A 20,138-nucleotide genomic window follows, 5' to 3' on the forward strand; every position below is an offset into this window, starting at 1 on the left:
ATCCCATGGGATCCAGGGAAATGCAGCAAGGTGGATACAAAATTGGCTCAGTGGCAGGAAACAAAGGGTAATTGTTGATGGTTGTTTTAGCGACTGGAGGGCTGATTCCAGTGGCTCAGTACTGGGTTCCCTGCTTTTTGTGGTGTATGTTAACGATTTGGATGTAAATGTAGGGGGCATGATCAAGAAGTTTGCAGACGACACAAAGATTGACCCTGTGGTAGATAGTGAGGAAGTTAGTTCTAGGCTGCAGGAAGATATTGATGGTCTGGTCAGATGGGCAGAAAAGTGGCAAATGGAATTCAACCTGGAGAATTGTGAGGTGATTTGGGGAGGTCAAACAAGGAAAAGGAATACACGATTAATGGGAAAATACTGAGAAGTCTGGAGGAAGTGAGGGACCTTGGAGTGAATGTCCACAGATCCCTGAAGGTAGCAGGACAGGTGGATAAGGTGGTTAAGAAGGCATATGGAATCCTTTCCTTTATTAGCCAAGGTATAGAATACAAGAGCAGGGAGGTTATGCTGGAACTGTATAACTCATTGGTTAGGCCACAACTTGAGTACTGTGTGCAGTTCTGGTCACCTCATTACAGAAAGGATGTAATTGCACTAGAGAGGATACAGAGGAGATTTACGAAGATGTTGCCAGGACTGGAAAAATGCAGCTATGAGGAAAGATTTGGATCGGCTGGGGTTGTTCTCCTTGCAACAGAGAAGGCTGAGGGGGGATCTGATTGAAATGTACAAAATTTTGAGGGGCCTGGATAGAGTGGAGGTGAAGGGTCTATTCACCTTAGCAGAGAGGTCAGTGACGAGGGGGGATAGATTTAAAGTGATTGGTAGAAAAATTAGAGGGGAGATGAGGAAAAATATTTCCACGCAGAGGGTGATGGGGGTCTGGAACTCACTGCCTGAAAGGGTAGTTGAGGCAGAAACCCTCAACTCATTCAAAAGGAGTTCGGATATACACCTCATGTGCCGTAATCTGCAGGGCTACGGACCAAATGCTGGAAGGTGGGATTAGAATAGATGGATCATTTTTTGGCCGGCACAGACACGATGGGCTAAGTGGCCTCTTTCTGTGCCTTAAACATTCTATGTTTCTATGATTCACTCCAACATCAAGGCTGTTTCCATCCACCTCTGAAGTGTCGCCTGATTCCACACCTACTTCAACTCAATTGTGGCTGAAACCCTCATCCATGCCTTTGTTACCTCTCGACTCGAATATTCCAATGCTTTCCTGGCTGACCTCTCATTTACTGCCCTCCAGTAACTTGTGCTCATCCAGAACTCTGCTGCCCGTGTTTTAATCTGTAGCAAGCTCCGTTCACCCATTATCCTTTTGCTTGCTGACTTACATTGGTTCCTGGTTAAACAACGCCTCAGTTTTAAAATCCATGTTTTCAGCTCCCTCCGTGACCTCGTTCCTCCCTATTTCCGTAACCTCCTCCAGCCGTGCAACCCTCCGATATCTGCACCTTTCCAATTCTGGCCTCTTGCACGTCCCCGATTTTAATCACTCCACCATTGCCGGCCATGTCTTCAGCTGCCTGGGCCCTGAGCTCTGGAATTTCCTCCCTAAATCTCTCCGCCTCTCCTCCTTTAAGACTCATTTTAAAACCTATCTGTTTGACCGTGGACCTTCTTCCCATATCCCTCCAGGACATGGCCAGGCCAGCATTTGTTGCCCATCCCTAATTGCCCTTGAGAAGGTGGTGGTGAGCTGCCATCTTGAACTGCTGCAGTCCATTTGGGGTAGGTACACCCACAGTGCTGTTAGGGAGGCAGTTCCAGGATTTTGGCCCAGTGACAGTGAAGGAACGGCGATATAGTTCCAAGTCAGGATGGTGTGTGACTTGGAGGGGAACTTGCAGGTAGTGGTGTCCCCATGCATCTGCTGCCCTTGTCCTTCTAGATGGTAGACGTTGCGGGTTTGGAAGGTGCTGTCTAAGGAGCCTTGGTGCGCTGCTGCAGTGCGTCTTGTAGATGGTACACACTGCTGCCATTGTGCGTTGGTGGTGGAGGGAGTGAATGTTTAAGGTGGTGGATGGCGTGCCAATCAAGCGGGCTGCTTTGTCCTCTTGAACGGGAAGGATTTGTAGGGCTATGAGGAAAGAGCTCTGTCAAAGAACTGGCTCAGGCACGATTGGCCAAATGTCCTCTTGTGTGCTGTATGTTTCTATGAAGTAGGGACCGTGCTGTAAACTGGGTGTGACCAGGATTGGGCATGACTGTGGTACCTGGTGGCCCCTCTCTGTGGTCAGACATGAAGCAGGGTACTGGAGGGCAGCTGGAACCTGACAGGGCAATCTGACAGCCATCTGGACAGGCAAGGCTCCAATCAAGGACTGCCCATTCGCAAACTCAACCCTTCACAATCTACACTGGGCACCTCCAGCAAAAACAGCAAGGTGTGTGTTGCTATAAATCGGGTGCTTGATGGTTGTTTCTGTTCTTTTGTAGACAGATCAGGACCTGCTTCCTCCATCATCGCTCAGGATTGAAGATGAGGATGAGGATGACCTGAATAAGACTTGGGGCGTTGAGAGATTCGATGATCTCTTGCATGATGCACCCAGTCGCAATGTGGATGAAGTCCGGCGCACCTTCGATGAGGCAGATTTTGAGTGTGAGTTGTTTTTTTTAAACTGCTGCATCAGTATCCTGCAATGCCAAGCCTGATGCCGATTTAGCACAGAGATCAGAAGGATTCTGCTCTCTGCTGAGTGACCTTGATCTCTTAGTGTCAGCCATGACTCTGAAATTGTGGGGTGCTCAGCTGAAACTTCCAAGAGTGAGATAGATGGAGAGAGTTTTATTGGGTTGGAAACATAATATTACAAAAAGATATTGATAGATTAAGTGTATGGGCAAAACTGTGACAAGAAATCGGTTTCATTGTAGGTGAATGTGAGGTCATCTACTTTGGACCTAAAAAGGGTATAACAGAGTACTTTCTAAATGGTAAAAATCTAGAAACAGTGGAGATCCAAAGAGACTTGGGTGGGTTCAGGTACACAGATCATCAAAATGTCATGAACAGGTACAGAAAGTAATCAAAAAGGCGAATGGAATGCTGACCTTTATACCTAGAGGATGAGTACAAAGGGGTAGAGAAGTTAAGTCACAAAACCTTGGTTAGATCACACCTGGAGTAACTATGAGCAGTCCTGGGCGCAACTTAGCAAGGATATATTGGCCTCAGAGGGAGTGCAGTGTAGATTTTCCAGAATGATACTTGGACTTCAAGGGTTAAGTTACAAGGAGAGATTACACAAAGGAGGATACAAATTACCGCCCAGAAATGTTGGGGAACATTGGGTCTAGTGAGAAGGAGGAACTGTATGAAATCAGTATTAGTAGGGAAATGGTGTTAGGGAAATTGATGAGATTGAAGGCCAATCAATTCCCAGGGCCTGATAATCTACATCCCAGAGTACTGAAGGAAGTGGCCCTAGAAATAGTAGATGCATTGCTGGTTATTTTTCAAAATTCTATAGACTCTGGAACAGTTCCAATGGATTGGAGGGTAGCGAATGTAACTCCATTATTTAAAAAAGGAGGTAGAGAGAAAACAGGGAATTATAGACCGGTTAGCCTGACATCAGTAAAGGGGAAAATGCTAGAGTCCATTACAAAAGATGTAATTGCAGATCACTTGGAAAACAATGTCAGGATCGGACAAAGTCAACATGGATTTACGAAAGGGAGATCGGCCACTTATTCTGAGACTGTGCCCCCGTGTTTTAGATTCCCTGACTGGCAGAAACAATCTCTCGGTGTCTACCCTATCCAGGCCCTTCAGAATCTTGTATGTTTCAATGAGATCGGCTCTCATTCTTCTAAACTCCAGAGAGTATCGGCCCAGTTTACTCATCCTCTCATCATAGGACAATCCCCTCATCCCAGTGACCAATTTAGTGAACCTTCGCTGCACTGCCTCCAGTGCAAGTATATCCTTTCTTAAATATGGAGACCAAAACTGCACACAGTACTCACAGTAGGGGGTGGGAGGGGAGAGGGGTTGTAAAAGAGGAGGTGGCATTGCACTGTTGATCAAGGAGTCAATTACTACAGTAAGTAGGGATGATATCTTAGATGGTTCCTCAAATGAGGCCATATGTGTAGAACTTAAGAACAAAAGGGGACAATCACTTGGCTGGGTGTGTACTACAGGTCTCCAAACAGTCAGGGAGATATAGAGGAGCAGATATGTAGGCAAATCTCAGAGTGGTGTAAAAATAATAGGGTAATAATAGGGGATTTCAACTTCCCCAATATTAACTGGGATAGTGTTAGTGCAAAAGTGCATACAGGAGAGCTTTTTGAGCCAGCATGTAGAAAGTCCTACAAGAGAAGGGCGGTACTGGACCTAATCCTAGGGAATGAAGCTGGACAAGTGGTAGAAGTGTCAGTGGGGGAGCATTTCAGGGATAGTGACCAGAACTCTGTAAGATTTAAGGTAGTTATGGAAAAAGACAAAGAGAGACCAGAAATAAAGGTACTCAACTGGGGGAAGGCCGATTTCAATATGATAAAACAGGATCAGGCCAAAGTGGACTGGGAGCAGCTACTTGTAGGAAAGTCTACATCAGACCAGTGGGAGTCATTCAAAGAGGAAGTAGTGAGAGTTCAGAGCTAACATGTTCCCGTAAAGGTGAAGGGTAGGACTAACAGGCCCAGGGAACCCTGGATGTCAAGGGATATAGAGGATTGGATCAGGAAAAAAAGTGAGGCTTATGGCAGATTCCGAGCGCTGAAAACAGTGGAGGCACGAGAGGCATATAGAAAGTGTAGGGGGGTAATTAAAAAAGTAATCAGGAGAGCGAAGAGGGGCCATGAAAAAACACTGGCGGGCAAGATAAAGGAAAATCCCAAGGTAAGTATTATAAGTATATTAAGGGCAAGAGGGTAACCAGGGAAATAGTAGGACCCATTAGGGACCAAAGTGGCAATCTGTGTGTGGAGCCAGAGAACGTAGGTGAAGTTTTAAATGATTACTTTTCATCTGTGTTCACTATGGAGAAGGCTGATGTAGGTGTAGAGATCAGGGAAGGGGATTGTGATATACTTGAACAAATTAGCATCGAAAGGGAGGAGGTATTAGCTGTTTTAGTGGGCTTAAAAGTGGATAAATCCCCAGGCCCAGATGAGATGTATCCCAGGCTGTTGAGTAGGGAAACTGTTGGAAAAAATTCAAAGGGATAGGAATAATCTCCATTTGGAGAGGCAGGGATTAATCAGGGATAGTCAGCATGGTTTTGTCGGGAGAGATCATGTCTAACAAACTTGATTGAATATTTCGAGGAGGTGACTAGGTGTGTAGATGAGGGTAAAGCAGTTGGTGTAGTCTACATAGACTTCAGTAAGACTTTTGATAAGGTCCCGCATGGGAGATTGGTTAAGAAGGTAAGAGCCCATGGGATCCAGGACAATTTGGCAAATTGGATCCAAAATTGGCTTAGTGGCAGGAGGCAGAGGGTGATGGTCGAGGGTTGTTTTTGCGAGTGGAAGCCTGTGACCAGTGGTGTATCACAGGGATCGATGCTGGGACCCTTACTGTTTATAGTGTACATTAATGATTTAGACGTGAATGTGGGAGGTATGATCAGTAAGTTCGCAGATGACACAAAAATGGGTGGTGTTGTAAATAGTGAGGAAGAAAGCCTTAGATTACAGGATGATATAGATGGGCAGAGCAGTGGCAAATGGAATTTAATCCTGAAAAGTGTGAGGTGATGAATTTTGGGAGGACTAACAAGGCAAGGGAATATACAATGGATGGTAGGACCCTAGGAAGTACAGAGGGTCAGAGGGACCTTGGTGTACTTGTACATAGATCACTGAAGGCAGCAGCACAGGTAGATAAGGTGGTTAGGAAGGCATATGGGATACTTGCCTTTATTAGCTGAGGCATAGAATATAAGAGCAGGGAGGTTATGATGGAGCTGTATAAAATGCTAGTAGTAGAGTGGTAGAGGCAGGAACCCTCAGAACATTTAAGAAGTATTTAGATGAGCACTTGAAACGCCATAGCACACAAGGCTATGGGCCAAGTGCTGGAAAATGTGATTAGAATAGATAATTGCTTGATGGCCGGCACAGACATGATGGGCCGAAGGGCCTGTTTCTGTGCTGTATAACTCTATGACTCTTTGCGGCCTCTCTGTCTCCTCCCCACAGCTTACCTTTCCACCTACCTTGGTATCATCAGCAAACGTAGATACGTACAGTGGCGCAGTGGTTAGCACCGCAGCCTCACAGCTCCAGGGACCCGGGTTCAATTCTGGGTACTGCCTGTGCGGAGTTTGCAAGTTCTCCCTGTGTCTGCGTGGGTTTTCACCGGGTGCTCCGGTTTCCTCCCACATGCCAAAGACTTGCAGGTGATAGGTAAATTGGCTGTTGTAAATTGCCCCTAGTGTAGGTAGACGATAGGGAATGTGGGATTACTGTTGGGTTAGTATAAATGGGTGGTTGTTGGTCGGCACAGACTCGGTGGGCCGAAGGGCCTGTTTCAGTGCTGTATCTCTAAATAAATAAATTACTCTCTGTCTCTTCATCTATGTCATTAATATATAGATTGTAAATAGCTGAGGCCCCAGCACTGATCCTTGTGGCAGTCCACTCCTCACTGCCTGCCAGCTTGAAAATGCCCTGTTTACACCCACTTGCTGCTTTCTGTGTTAACCAATCATCTATACATGCTGATATATTACCCCAATTCCATGAACCCTTATCTTGCCCATTAACCTTTTTATGTGGCACCTTATTGAATGCCTTTTGGAAATCCAGGTATACTACAGCTACTGGTTCCCCTTGTTGAACATGACTGTAGAAGATTAAGGGGTGATTTGATCAAAGTTTTCAATATTTTAAGGGGAACAGATAAGGTAGATAGAGAGAAACTGTTTCCACTGGCTGGAGAGTCTAGAATTTGGAGCCTAGAAGGAGGCCATTTGGCCCATCGTGTCTGCACCTGCTCTCCAAATGGGCAATTCCCCTAGTGCTACATCCCTGCCTTCTCCCCATAACCCTGCACATTCTTCCTTTTCATATAACAGTCTAATTCCCTTCTGAATGTTTCACTACAATCCACCTCCATCACACTCTCAGGCAGCGCATTCCAGATCTTCACCACTCGCTGTGTGAAAAAGATTTTCCTCATGTCACTTTTACTTCTCTTACCCATTACTTTAATGGTGTTTGAGGGTAAGTCAACATCTGACATGTGGGAGTCTTTCAAATGTCAGTTGATTAGAATCCAGGACCGGCATGTTCCTGTGAGGAAGAAGGATAAGTTTGGCAAGTTTCTGGTACCTTAGATAACGCGGGATATTGTGAGCCTAGTCAAAAAGAAAAAGGAAGCATTCGTAAGGGTTGGAAGGCTGGGAGCAGACGAATCCCTTGAGGAATTTAAAGACAGTAGGAAGGAACTTAAGCAAGAGGTCAGGAGGGCTAAAGGGGTCATGAAAAGTCATTGGCAAACAGGATTATGGATAATCCCAACGCTTTTTATACGTATATAAAGAGCAAGAGAGTAACGAGGGAAAGGGTTGGCCCACTCAAGGACAGAGGAGGGAATCTATGCGTGGAGCCAGAGGAAATGGGCGAGGTACTAAATGAGTACTTTGCATCAGTATTCACCAAGGAGAAGGAATGGTGGATGATGAGCCGAGGGAAGGGAGTGTAGATAGTCTCAATCATCTCATTTTCAAAAAGGAGGAGGTGTTGGGTGTCTTGCAAAGCTTTAAGGTAGATAAGTCCCCAGGGCCTGATGGGATCTACCCCAGAATACTGAGGGAGGCAAGGGAAGAAATTGCTGGGGCCTTGACAGAAATCTTTGCATCCTCATTGGCTACAGGTGAGGTCCCAGAGGACTGGAGAATAGCCAATGTTGTTCCTTTGTTTAAGAAGAGTAGCAAGGTTAATCCAGGAAATTATAGGCCGGTGAGCCTTACGTCAGTGGTAGGGAAATTATTAGAGAGGATTCTGCGGGACAGGATTTACTCCCATTTGGAAACCAACAAACTTATTAGCGAGAGGCAGCATGGTTTTGTGAAGGGGAGGTCGTGTCTCACTAATTTGATTGAGTTTTTTGAGGAAGTGACAAAGATGATTGATGAAGGAAGGGCAGTGGATGTTATCTATATGGACTTCAGTAAAGCCTTTGACAAGGTCCCTCATGGCAGACTGGTACAAAAGGTGAAGTCACAGGGGATCAGAGGTGAGCTGGCAAGATGGATACAGAACTGGCTCAGTCATAGAAGACAGAGGGTAGCAATGGAAGGGTGCTTTTCTGAATGGAGGGCTGTGACTAGTGGTGTTCCGCAGGGATCAGTGCTGGGACCTTTGCTCTTTGTAGTATATATAAATGATTTGGAGGAAAATGTAGCTGGTCTGATTAGTAAGTTTGCAGATGACACAAAGGTTGGTGGAGTTGCGGATAATGATGCGGATTGTCAAAGGATACAGCAGGATATAGATCGGTTGGGGACTTGGGCGGTGAAATGGCAGATGGAGTTTAATCCGGACAAATGTGAGGTAATGCATTTTGGAAGGTCTAATACAGGTGGGACGTATACAGTAAATGGCAGAACCCTTAGGAGTATTGACAGGCAGGGAGATCTGGGCGTACAGGTCCACAGGTCATTGAAAGTGGCAACGCAGGTGGATAAGGTAGTCAAGAAGGCATACGGCATGCTTGCCTTCATCGGTCATGGCATAGAGTATAAAAATTGGCATCATGCTGTAGCTGTACAGAACTTTAGTTAGGCCACACTTAGAGTATTGCATGCAATTCTGGTCGCCACACTACCAGAAGGACGTGAAGGCTTTGGAGAGGGTACAGAAGAGGTTTACCAGGATGTTGCCTGGTCTGGAGGGTATTAGCTATGAGGAGAGGTTGGATAAACTCGGATTGTTTTCACTGGAACGACGGAGGTGGAGGGGCGAATTGATAGAGGTTTACAAAGTTATGAGCAGCATGGACAGAGTGGATAGTCAGAAGCTTTTTCCCAGGGTGGAAGAGTCAGTTACTAGGGGACATAGGTTTAAGGTGCGAGGGGCAAAGTTTAGAGGGGATGTGTGAGGCAAGTTCTTTACACAGAGGGTGGTGAGTGCCTGGAACTTGTTGCCGGGGGAGGTGGTGGAAGCAGGTACCATAGAGACTTTTAAGAGGCATCTTGACAAATACATGAATAGGATGGAAATAGAGGGATACGGTCCCCGGAAGTGCAGAAGGTGTTAGTTTAGGCAGGCATCAAGATCGCTGCAGGCTTGGAGGGCCGAATGGCCTGTTTCTGTGCTGTACTGTTATTTGTTCTTTAAATCTGTGCTATCGCATTCCCGAACCTTTCATGAGTGGGAAGAGTTTCTCTCTATCTACTCTGTCCAGACCCCTCATGATGTTGAATGTCCAGACCCATCATGATTTAGAAATAGTGTAAACATTCGAGCCAGACCTTTCAGGAATGAAATTAGGAAACCCTTTAACCTGCAAAGGGTGGTAGAAATGTTGAACTCTCTTCTGCAAATGGCAGTTGGTGCTAGATCAATTGTTAATTTTAAATCTGAGATAACAGATTTATATTCACCAAAGGTATTAAAGGATATTAAAGACAAATGTGGGTCACGTTAAGTCAGAAATGGGGGAATTTATAATGGGGAACAAAGAAATGGCAGAACAATTAAATACATACTTTGGTTCTGTCCAGTTGACAAATCTACTGGAGTTTTTTGAGGATGTAACTCATCGAATAGATAAGGGAGAACCAGTGGATTGGTGTATTTGGACTTTCAGAAGGCTTTCGATAAGGTCCCACATAACAGATTAGCATGCAAAATTAAAGCACATGGGATTGGGGGTAAGGTACTGATATGGATAGAGAACTGGTTGGCAGACAGGAAAGAAAGAGTAGGAATAAACATGTCTTTTTCGGAGTGGCAAGCGGTGACTAGTGGGGTACCACAGGGATCAGTACTAGGACCCCAGCTATTCACAATATATATTAATGATATAGAAGATGGAATTAAATGTAATATATCCAAGTTTGCAGATGACACACAGCTGGGGTGTAGTGTGAGTTGTGAGGAGGATGCAGAGAAGCTCCAATATGATTTGGATAGGTTGAGTGAGTGGACAAATACATGGCAGATGCAGTAAAATGTGGATAAATGTGATGTTATCCACTTTGGTGGCAAAAACACAAAGACAGATTATTATCTGAACGGCGATAGATTGGGAAAGGGGGAGGGGCAGCGAGACCTGGGTGTCCTTGTGCATGCAGGTGCAGCAGGCAGTTAAGAAGGCAAATGGTACGTTGGCCTTCATAGCGAGAGGATTCGAGTACAGGAGCAGGGATGTCTTGCTGCAATTATACAAGGCCTTGGTGAGACCACATCTGGAGTATTGTGTGCAGTTTTGGTCTCCTTATCTGAGGAAGGATGTTCTTGCTATAGAGGGAGTGCAGCGAAGGTTCACCAGACTGATTCCTGGGATGGCAGGACTGACATATGAAGAGAGATTGGGTCGATTCGGCTTGTATTCGCTAGAGTTTAGAGAATGAGAGGGGATCTCATAGAAATCTACGAAATTCTAACAGGACTGGACAGACTAGATGCAGGAAGGATGTTCCCGATGGTGGGGGAGTCCAGGATGAGGGGTCACAATCTAAGGATAAGGGGTAAGCCATTTGGGACTGAGATGAGGAGGGATTTCTTCACCCAGAGAGGGTGAACCTGTGGAATTCTCTACCACGGAAAGCAGTTGAGGTCAAATCATTAAATATATTCAAGAAAGAGTTAGATATAGTTCTTAGAGCTAATGGGATCAAGAGATACGGGGAGAAAGCGGGAGCAAGTTGCTGAGTTTGGATGATCAGCCATGATCGTATTGAATGGCAGAGCAGGCTTGAAGGGCCGAATGGCCTACTCCTGCTCCTATTTTCCTATGTTTCTATATGGGGCAAAGGTGGGTATATGGAGGTAGGTAACAAATCAGCCATAATCTCATTGGCAGAACAGGATCGAGGGGCTGAATGGCCTCCTGGGTTTATGTATCAGGGGATATGGAACAAAGACTGGTAAATGAAGGTGCAGTTCAGCTGTGATCTAATTGGATAGTGATGCAGGGCTGAGAGGCTAAATGACCTCCCCTGTTCCTAAATGGGAAACTTGGCAGTGGTTATGTGGGGTCAGGGGCAGCAGTTCAGGTGGTCAATAGTACAGCAGCTGAGTGCTTCGTACTGAGCTAGCAACCAAAGAGTTTGAAAGTTCAAATCCCACAATGGCATGGGTGGCAGGTTCTCTGTTGGGTTTTAATGACCAACTGCTTTTATTTTACTGACAGTCTGGCAGGTTCCATGGTCTTGTTTCTTTTCATTAGGTGCAAGCTAATGAATTACCAGATTTATTGACTTCAGTTTCACAATTTGACCTGGTGGTATTTGAATTCACAACCTCAGTGTCCTTCATCCCATAGCTTCACCCACTGCACTACTGTACCACTTAGAATCTTGTCTTCTGTAACCCCTTGGACTTGATAGACCTCTCCTCACCTTTTTTAAAAAGATACTTTGTTCTGTGCCTCTCGCAGTGCCCTTGTAAAGCTCCTTTGGCTGTCTGTTGCAAGAATTCTGTGGTTGTTGCATGTACCTGATGGCAGGAGTGCCACGGTACGGTGTTTGGCCACAGCTGCCAAGTGTGGGTGCTGCAGAAGGCAGGACCACCCCTCATCATGCAAATATTGGATTCGTTTTTCTGCAGGGAGAGTACATAAGTTTTCTCGTGTCCTGGAGGAAGCAGTTTATCACTGGGCAGCACCTCTGGGTACACTTAACTGCCTCACCCAATAGGCCTTCAGTGGTGTGCGGTACTGGGCAATGTGTGTCAGGATTTGAGACTCGGGGACATTGGCGGCCCTGCCTTAACGGCTGAGGCCCTCAGCTCTGGAATTCCATCCCTAAGCCTCTCCGCCTCGACCTCTCTCTCCTCCTTTAAAATGCTCCTCAAAACCTACATTTGACCATGCTTTTGATCACCAGTCCTATGTCTCCTTATGTCATGAAGCATCAAATTTTGTTTCATAACCGTGCTGTGAAGCTTTATAAATATAGGTTCTTGAGCACATAATCAGTACTGAGCGAGTACTGCAGTGTCAGAGGTTCCATCTTTCAGGTGAGACGTTAAACTGAGGCCTCATCAACCCCCTCAGGTGGATATGAAAGATCCCATGGCACTATTAGAAGAAGAGCAGGGCAGTTCTGCTCAGTGTCCTGGCCAATATTTATCCCTCAACCAAAATCACCAGAACAGATTATGTGGCCACTGTCACATTGCTGTTTGTGGGATCTTGCTTTGTGCAAATTGGCTGCCACATTTTACTGTGCCTGCACTTCAAAAAATACTGAATTGGTTGTAAAGTGCTTTGGGGTGTCCTGAGGATATGAAAGGTGTTGTATAAATGCAAGTCTTTATTTTAATGTAATCTCTCTCTTTTCTTTCAAAAGACCATCGTCATTCCTCCCTTCACACCCACCACCCGCTCTCCACGCACCTGCCATCGGACGGGCGGAGGAAGAAAAGCAGCCAGAAGAAGAGCAAGAAGACTGCCTCTTCTCCCGTCGGCGCTCCCACCATAGAGGAAGGGGATGAAGAGGAGGAACAGACCAGTGGCGCACAGGAGAAGAAGGGGCCCACGGAGGAAACCGTCCAGTCGGATGTTGTGTGCAATGTTCAGGTGAGAACTGCGAGACTGTCTGTGGAGGCAAACAGGGAAGGTGGTCCTGAGTCCCACAAGCCATGGGGGTCCCAGGTTCAGTGTAGGTGCTGCAGAAAGAGAGCAACAATTCAGTTACGTGGAGAGACTGGAGAATCTGGGATTGTTCTCCTTAGAGCAGAGAAGCTTAATCGGAAATTTGTTTTTAGAAGTATTGAAAATTATGAAGGATTTTGTTTAGAGTAAATAAGGTGAAACTGCTTCCAGTGGCGGGAATATTGGTAACCAGAGGACACAGATTTAAGGCAAGTGGTAAAAGAATCAGAGGAGATGAGGATTTATTTTTTACGCAGTGAGTTGTTAGGAACAGGAGTGTGCAGCCTGAAGAGGCCGTGGAAGGATTAGATAAGCACCTGAAAAGGAGAAATTTGCAAGGCTATGGGGAACGAGTAGGAGAGTGGGATTAATGGGATAGCACAATGAACTTATGTGCTGTATAATTCTAGGAGTTGCTCCAATTTAGGGAGGGATAGAATGAGCCAAGATTCCTGATCCGTGTCTGAGATGCTCGGCCCTATCACTAGCCAGGAATTGGGTGAAGAGTTCACGACTCAGATTGGAGAGTAGTGGCAGCAGGTCTCTGTCCTCTGGTCACAGATGACTCTTGATTCATTGTTGATGCCTTTCTCCTCTTCTCTTCCAGTTCTTTGTGTCTGACGAGGAGTCAGAGAGTAGTTCCGTGCTCCCACATCCACCTGACCACAGCCCACAGCATCATGCCGCACAGCCTGTCCACATCAAGCCAGGGACGGTCAGTCAGCGCAACATGCCATTGTAAGTGCCAGGATTTGCCAACATTTATGTTCCCTCCTGAACACCACTTCCTGTTAGTGTATAGATCCACTAATAGCCTTTGGTGCTCATGTGAAATGGGTGATACTGGATCCATTGCTTCTCCTGCTGTTCTTTTCCACTGGTGCAAGGTGTACAGGGGTTAAGGTTTGTGTTATTGGTCTGTGCAGGGGCAGTGAGGTTTGTGTATCAGTCTGTACAGCTGTGAGGTTTGTGTATTGGTCTGTACAGGGGCTGTGAAGTTTGTGTTATTGGTCTGTGCAGGGGCTGTGAGGTTTGTGTATTGGTCTGTAGAGGAGCTGTGAGGTTTGTATATTGGTCTGTACAGGGCTGTGAGGTTTGTGTATTGGTCTGTACAGGGGCTGTGAGGTTTGTGTATTGGTCTGTACAGGGGCTGTGAGGTTTGTGTAATGGTCTGTACAGGGGCTGTGAGGTTTGTGTATTGGTCTGTACAGGGGCTGTGAGGTTTGTATATTGGTCTGTACAGGGCTGTGGGGTTTGTGTATTGTTCTGTACAGGGGCTGTGAGGTTTGTGTTATTGGTCTGTGCAGGGGCAGTGAGGTTTGTATATTGGTCTGTACAGGGCTGTGGGGTTTGTGTATTGTTCTGTACAGGGGCTGTGAGGTTTGTGTTATTGGTCTGTGCAGGGGCAGTGAGGTTTGTGTATCAGTCTGTACAGCTGTGAGGTTTGTGTATTGGTCTGTACAGGGGCTGTGAAGTTTGTGTTATTGGTCTGTACAGGGGCTGTGAAGTTTGTGTTATTGGTCTGTACAGGGGCTGTGAGGTTTGTGTATTGGTCTGTACAGGGGCTGTGAGGTTTGTGTAATGGTATGTACAGGGGCTGTGGGATTTGGGTATTGGGCTGTAAAGGGACTGTGAGGTTTGTGTGTTGGTCTGTACAGGGTCTGTGAGGTTTGTGTAATGGTCTGTACAGGGGCTGTGGGGTTTGGGTTTTGGTCTGTACAGGGGCTGTGAGGTTTGTGTATTGGTCTGTACAGGGGCTGTGAGGTTTGTATATTGGTCTGTACAGGGCTGTGGGGTTTGTGTATTGGTCTGTACAGGGGCTGTGAGGTTTGTGTATTGGTCTGTACAGGGGCTGTGAGGTTTGGGTATTGGTCTGTACAGGGGCTGTGAGGTTGGTGTATTGGTCTGTACAGGGGCTGTGGGGTTTGGGTATTGGTCTGTACAGGGGCTGTGAGGTTTGTGTATTGGTCTGTACAGGGGCTGTGAGGTTTGTATATTGGTCTGTACAGGGCTGTGGGGTTTGTGTATTGGTCTGTACAGGGGCTGTGGGGTTTGGGTATTGGTCTGTACAGGGGCTGTGAGGTTTGTGTAATGGTCTGTACAGGGGCTGTGGGGTTTGGGTATTGGTCTGTACAGGGGCTGTGAGGTTTGTGTATTGGTCTGTACAGGGGCTGTGAGGTTTGTATATTGGTCTGTACAGGGCTGTGGGGTTTGTGTATTGGTCTGTACAGGGGCTGTGAGGTTTGTGTATTGGACTGTACAGGGGCTGTGAGGTTTGTGTATTGGTCTGTACAGGGGCTGTGAGGTTTGTGTAATGGTCTGTACAGGGGCTGTGAGGTTTGTGTATTGGTCTGTACAGGGGCTGTGAGCTTTGTGTATTGGTCTGTACAGGGGCTGAGGTTTGTGTATTGGTATGTACAGGGGCTGTGAGGTTTGTGTTGGTCGGTACAGGGGCTGTGAGGCTTGTGTTGCTGGTTTGTACAGGGGCTGTGAGGTTTGTGTATTGGTCTGTACAGGGGCTGTGAGGTTTGCGTATTGGTCTGTACAGGGAATGTGAGGTTTGTGTATTTGTCTGTACCGGGGCTGTGAGGCTTGTGTTGCTGGTCTGTACAGGGGCTGTGATGCTTGTGTTGATGGTCTGTACAAGGGCTGTGAGGTTTATGTATTGGTCTGTACAGGGGCTGTGAGGCTTGTGTTGCTGGTCTGTACAGGGGCTGTGAGGCTTGTGTTTCTGGTCTGTACAGGGGCTGTGATGCTTGTGTTGCTGGTCTGTACAGGGGCTGTGAGGTTTGCGTATTGGTCTGTACAGGGGCTGTGAGGTTTGCATATTGGTCTGTACAGGGGCTGTGAGGTTTCCGTATTGGTCTGTACAGGGCCTGTGAGGCTTGTGTTGCTGGTCAGCTGTACTGGGCTCATTGACAGTGACATATTCGCACGGTCGAATGACCTGATGCTTGCTGTCCGTGCTCTGTAATGACCACTGGCGTGTGTGATCCCCAGCATATGTTGATCATAAGGAGAGATGACACCTGCCGCTAGTGAAATTTTGCTCAGCTCTGGGCCTCCAGTTTGATCCAAGGACACAGCTTTCATTGACCTGCATCTTCCCCTGCCAGCAAAAAGCATCGCTTCCAAGGTGACCGTTCCCGCCTCTGCCATAGGGCATATCGGTATGTGGCGTGTGCTGGGTCAGTGCCAGATGAGGGTGGTGCAGTCTTGAGAACATGATTGACAACAGAACCAGAGGGGCGACTGCCTGAAAGGGCACTGAAAGCAGATTCAGTAGTAACCTTCAAAAGGGAATTGGATAAATGCTTGAGAAGGAAAAACTTTCCGAGCTATGGGCAAAGAGCGGGGCCAGGGGAGGTTAGACTAATTGGCCTATGCACAAAACACAGCATGGTGGCTGTGGTTTATCACCGTGTTGAATGTGGTGTATTACTCCTACCTTATGTTGAGAGCTGCAGTCTCCACAGTTTGGAAGCAATGTTTCATAAAGGACCCACTTAACCTGTTAAAAAGGAGAAAATCAAGTTACGTTCTTCTTGTGTTGAATCGCAAAGAAAGGGAACTTTGTGTTCTGTATTATGAAGAGAGATTCCCAGAACTTGGCAATGTGGGGATGTATGAAAATCCAGAGGGCCAGTGAGAATATTTTTACACAGCGCTTTGTTGTGATCTGGAATGCACTGCCTGAAAAGAAGGAAATTCAATAATAACTTTCTAAAGGGAATTGGATAAATACCTGAAAAGAAGAAATTTACAGGGCTTTGGGGAAAGAGCAGGGGGGAGTGAGACTAATCGGAGAGCTCTTTCAAAGAGCCAGCACAGGCACAGTGGGCCAAATGGTCCTTCTGTGCTGTATCATTCTAACTCCATTTCCTATGTGAAGCTGAGAGCTAATTGACTACATTTCCAACTCTCCCTTCACCCCCTCCCCCCTTCCTCCATCCTCTTACCCTCCGTCCCCTCACCGTCCCTCCTCAGAACCAGTTTTATATGTGGCAGTTCTGGACTCTAACCTGGACAATAAACATTACAACAAGTGAGACATTTACCTCATAGCTGCTGCAATCAGTTGAAGATCAGCAGATTACAGATTCTGTTCGTCAGCATCTTATCTATAAGGGTAGAGGTGGAGCTGCAGTTTATTCCCATGTCTGTTGGTGATGGAGGTGGGCAGTGACAGTCCATCCAGCTAGAGTTTGAGTGGTGTTCAGTCTTGCAGCCTGGCAGGTATGCGTGGGCCAGGACATGGTGCTGTTCATTTCAGAAGACACACCAGATCTGTTCCTCATAAATTGTGCTCTCTCCCAGGGCTTCATCCCCTGGTTCTCCAGAAAAAGCTCGAAGACCCCCTCAAGCTCACTTTTTGTCTCTCTCCTCCCCGTTCTCTCTCAGTTGTTCACCCTCATGCTTGCAGCTGCTCCCTTTTCAGCATTTAACCTTGCTCTTTTTGCCTCCTTTCTCGTTCTGTGGCACAGTAATTGACAGCTGTCTAATAGCCTGTCTAGGTCAGTGTTCTTCATGTAGTGCCTGGACAGACAGTGACACAACTGCCAAGTTTGATCGCCTCCCACCAGAAGCTCACACCGTTTCCACTACAGGTGAGGTGAGAGTGACTGCCCTTGACATCAAGGCAATTTTGACCGAGTATGGCATCAAGGAGCCCTCGCAAAACTGAAATCAATGGGAATCAGGGGGGAAACTCTCTGCTGGTTGGAGTCATACCTAGCACAAAGGAAGATGGTTGTGGTTGTTGGAGGTCAATCATCTCAGCCCCTGGACATCACTACAGGAGTTCCTTAGAGTAATGTCCTAGGCCCAAGCTATCTGCAGCTGCTTCATCAATGACCTTCCCTCCATCATAAGGTCAGAAGTGGCAGTGTTTCTTGATAATTGCACAATGTTCAGTACCATTTGCAACTCTTCAGATACTGAATCAGTCTGTGCCCACATGCAGCAAGACCTGGACAACATTCAGGCTTGAGATGGTAAGTGGCAAGTAACATTTGTGTCGCACAAGTAACACCTCCCCTTGACATTCAATGACATTACCATCACCAAATCCCCCACCAACTTCCTGCGGTCACCATTGACCAGAAAATTACTGTGGCTACAAGAGCAGGTCAGAGGCTGGGAATTCTGCAGCACAGTGGCGCAGTGGTTAGCACTGCAGCCTCACAGCTCCAGCGACCTGGGTTCGATTCTGGGTACTGCCTGTGTGGAGTTTGCAAGTTCTCCCTGTGACTGCGTGGGTTTTCGCCGGGTGCTCCGGTTTCCTCCCACAGCCAAAAGACTTGCAGGTTAATAGGTAAATTGGACATTGTAAATAGTATATGTAGGTGGTCGGGGAATTGAGGGGATGTGAGAGGGTAATGGGATTAATGTAGGATTAGTATAAATGGGTGGTTGATGGTCGGCACAGACTCGGTGGGCCGAAAGGCCTGTTTCAGTGCTGTATCTATATATAAATAAATAAATAACTCACCTCCTGATTCCCCAAAGCCTGTCAACCATCTACAAGATACAAATCAGCAGTGTGATGGAATAATCTCCACTTGCCTGCGTGAGTGCAGCTGCAACAACGTTCAAGAAGCTCAACAGCATCCAGGATAAAGCAACTCATTTTATTCACATCCCATCTACGGCTTAAAATATTAATTCCCTCCCCCACCGATGCACAGTGGCAGCAGTGTGTCCCATCTACAAGATGCACTGCAGCAACTCACCAAGGCTCCTTCGACAGCACCTTCCAAACCCACGACCTCTACCAACTAGAAGGACAAGGGCAGCAGACGCATGGGAACACCACCACCTGCAAGTTCCCCTCCAAGTCACACACCATCCTGACTTGGAACTATATTGCCATTCCTTCACTGTTGCTGGGTCAAAATCCTGGGACTCCCTTTTTCATAGCATTTTTGGTGTACCTACACCCCATGGACTGTAGCAGTTCAAGAAGGTAACTCACCACCACCTTCTGATGAGGGCAGTACAGTTGCTGTGGTGTACATGGACTTTGAAAAGGTGTTTGATACAGTGCTGCACAACAGACATGTGAACAAAGTTATGGCTCATAGAATAAACAGGACAGTAGCAACATACGGAATTGGCTGAGTGACAGGAAACAAAGAGTAGTGATTAATGGATGTTTTTCAGGCTGGAGGAAGGTTTGTAGTGGAGTTCCCCAAGGGTCAGTGTTGGGACCCTTGCTTTTCCTGATATATATTAATGACCTAGACCTTGTGTACAGGGCACAATTTCAAAGTTTGCAGATGATACGAAACTTGGAAGCATTGTGAACTGTGAGGAGGATAGTGTAGAACTTCAAAAGGACATAGACAAGTTGGTGGAATGGGCAGACAGGTGGCAGATGAAGTTCAATGCAGAGAAATGTGAAGTGATACATTTTGGTAAGAAGAACATGGAGAGAGAATATAACATAAAGGGCACAATTCTAAAGGGGCCACGGGACAGGTTGAGAGAGCGGTTAATAAAGCATACAGTATCCTGGGCTTCATTAATAGGGGCATAGAGTACAAGAGCAAGGAAGTTATATTGAACTTGTATAAGACACTAGTTTGGCCTCAGCTGGAGTATTGTGTCCAGTTCTGGGCACCGCACTTTAGAACAAAGAACAAAGAAAATTACAGCACAGGAACAGGCCCTTCGGCCCTCCAAGCCTGCGCCGATCCAGATCCTCTATCTAAACATGTCGCCTATTTTCTAAGGGTCTGTATCTCTTTTCTTCCTGCCCATTCATGTATCTGTCTAGATACATCTTAAAAGACGCCATCGTGCCCGCGTCTACCACCTCCGCTGGCAACGCGTTCCAGGCACCCACCACCCTCTGCGTAAAGAACTTTCCACGCATATCCCCCCTAAACTTTTCCCCTTTCACTTTGAACTCGTGTCCTCTAGTAATTGAATCCCCCACTCTGGGGAAAAAGCTTCTTGCTATCCACCCTGTCTATACCTCTCATGATTTTGTACACCTCAATCAGGTCCCCCCTCAAGCTCCATCTTTCTAATGAAAATAATCCTAATCTACTCAACCTCTCTTCATAGCTAGCACCCTCCATACCAGGCAACATCCTGGTGAACCTCCTCTGCACCCTCTCCAAAGCATCCACATCCTTTTGGTAATGTGGCGACCAGAACTGCACGCAGTATTCCAAATGTGGCCGAACCAAAGTCCTATACAACTGTAACATGACCCGCCAACTCTTGTACTCAATACCCCGTCCGATGAAGGAAAGCATGCCGTATGCCTTCTTGACCACTCTATTGACCTGCGTTGCCACCTTCAGGGAACAGT

General features: G+C 46.6%; 1 long non-coding RNA gene across 1 annotated transcript; it reads left to right on the top strand.

Moving 5' to 3' along the window:
* The first annotated feature begins 2,473 nt into the window (after positions 1-2,473).
* On the top strand, positions 2,474-13,555 carry LOC137363997 (uncharacterized). Its single transcript, XR_010972871.1, has 3 exons — positions 2,474-2,635; positions 12,513-12,742; positions 13,425-13,555. It is a non-coding gene; the product is annotated as an uncharacterized lncRNA (long non-coding RNA).
* Positions 13,556-20,138: the final 6,583 nt, after the last annotated feature.

This window comes from Heterodontus francisci, unplaced genomic scaffold (genome assembly GCF_036365525.1).
Source record: "Heterodontus francisci isolate sHetFra1 unplaced genomic scaffold, sHetFra1.hap1 HAP1_SCAFFOLD_2343, whole genome shotgun sequence".
NCBI lineage: Eukaryota > Metazoa > Chordata > Chondrichthyes > Heterodontiformes > Heterodontidae > Heterodontus > Heterodontus francisci.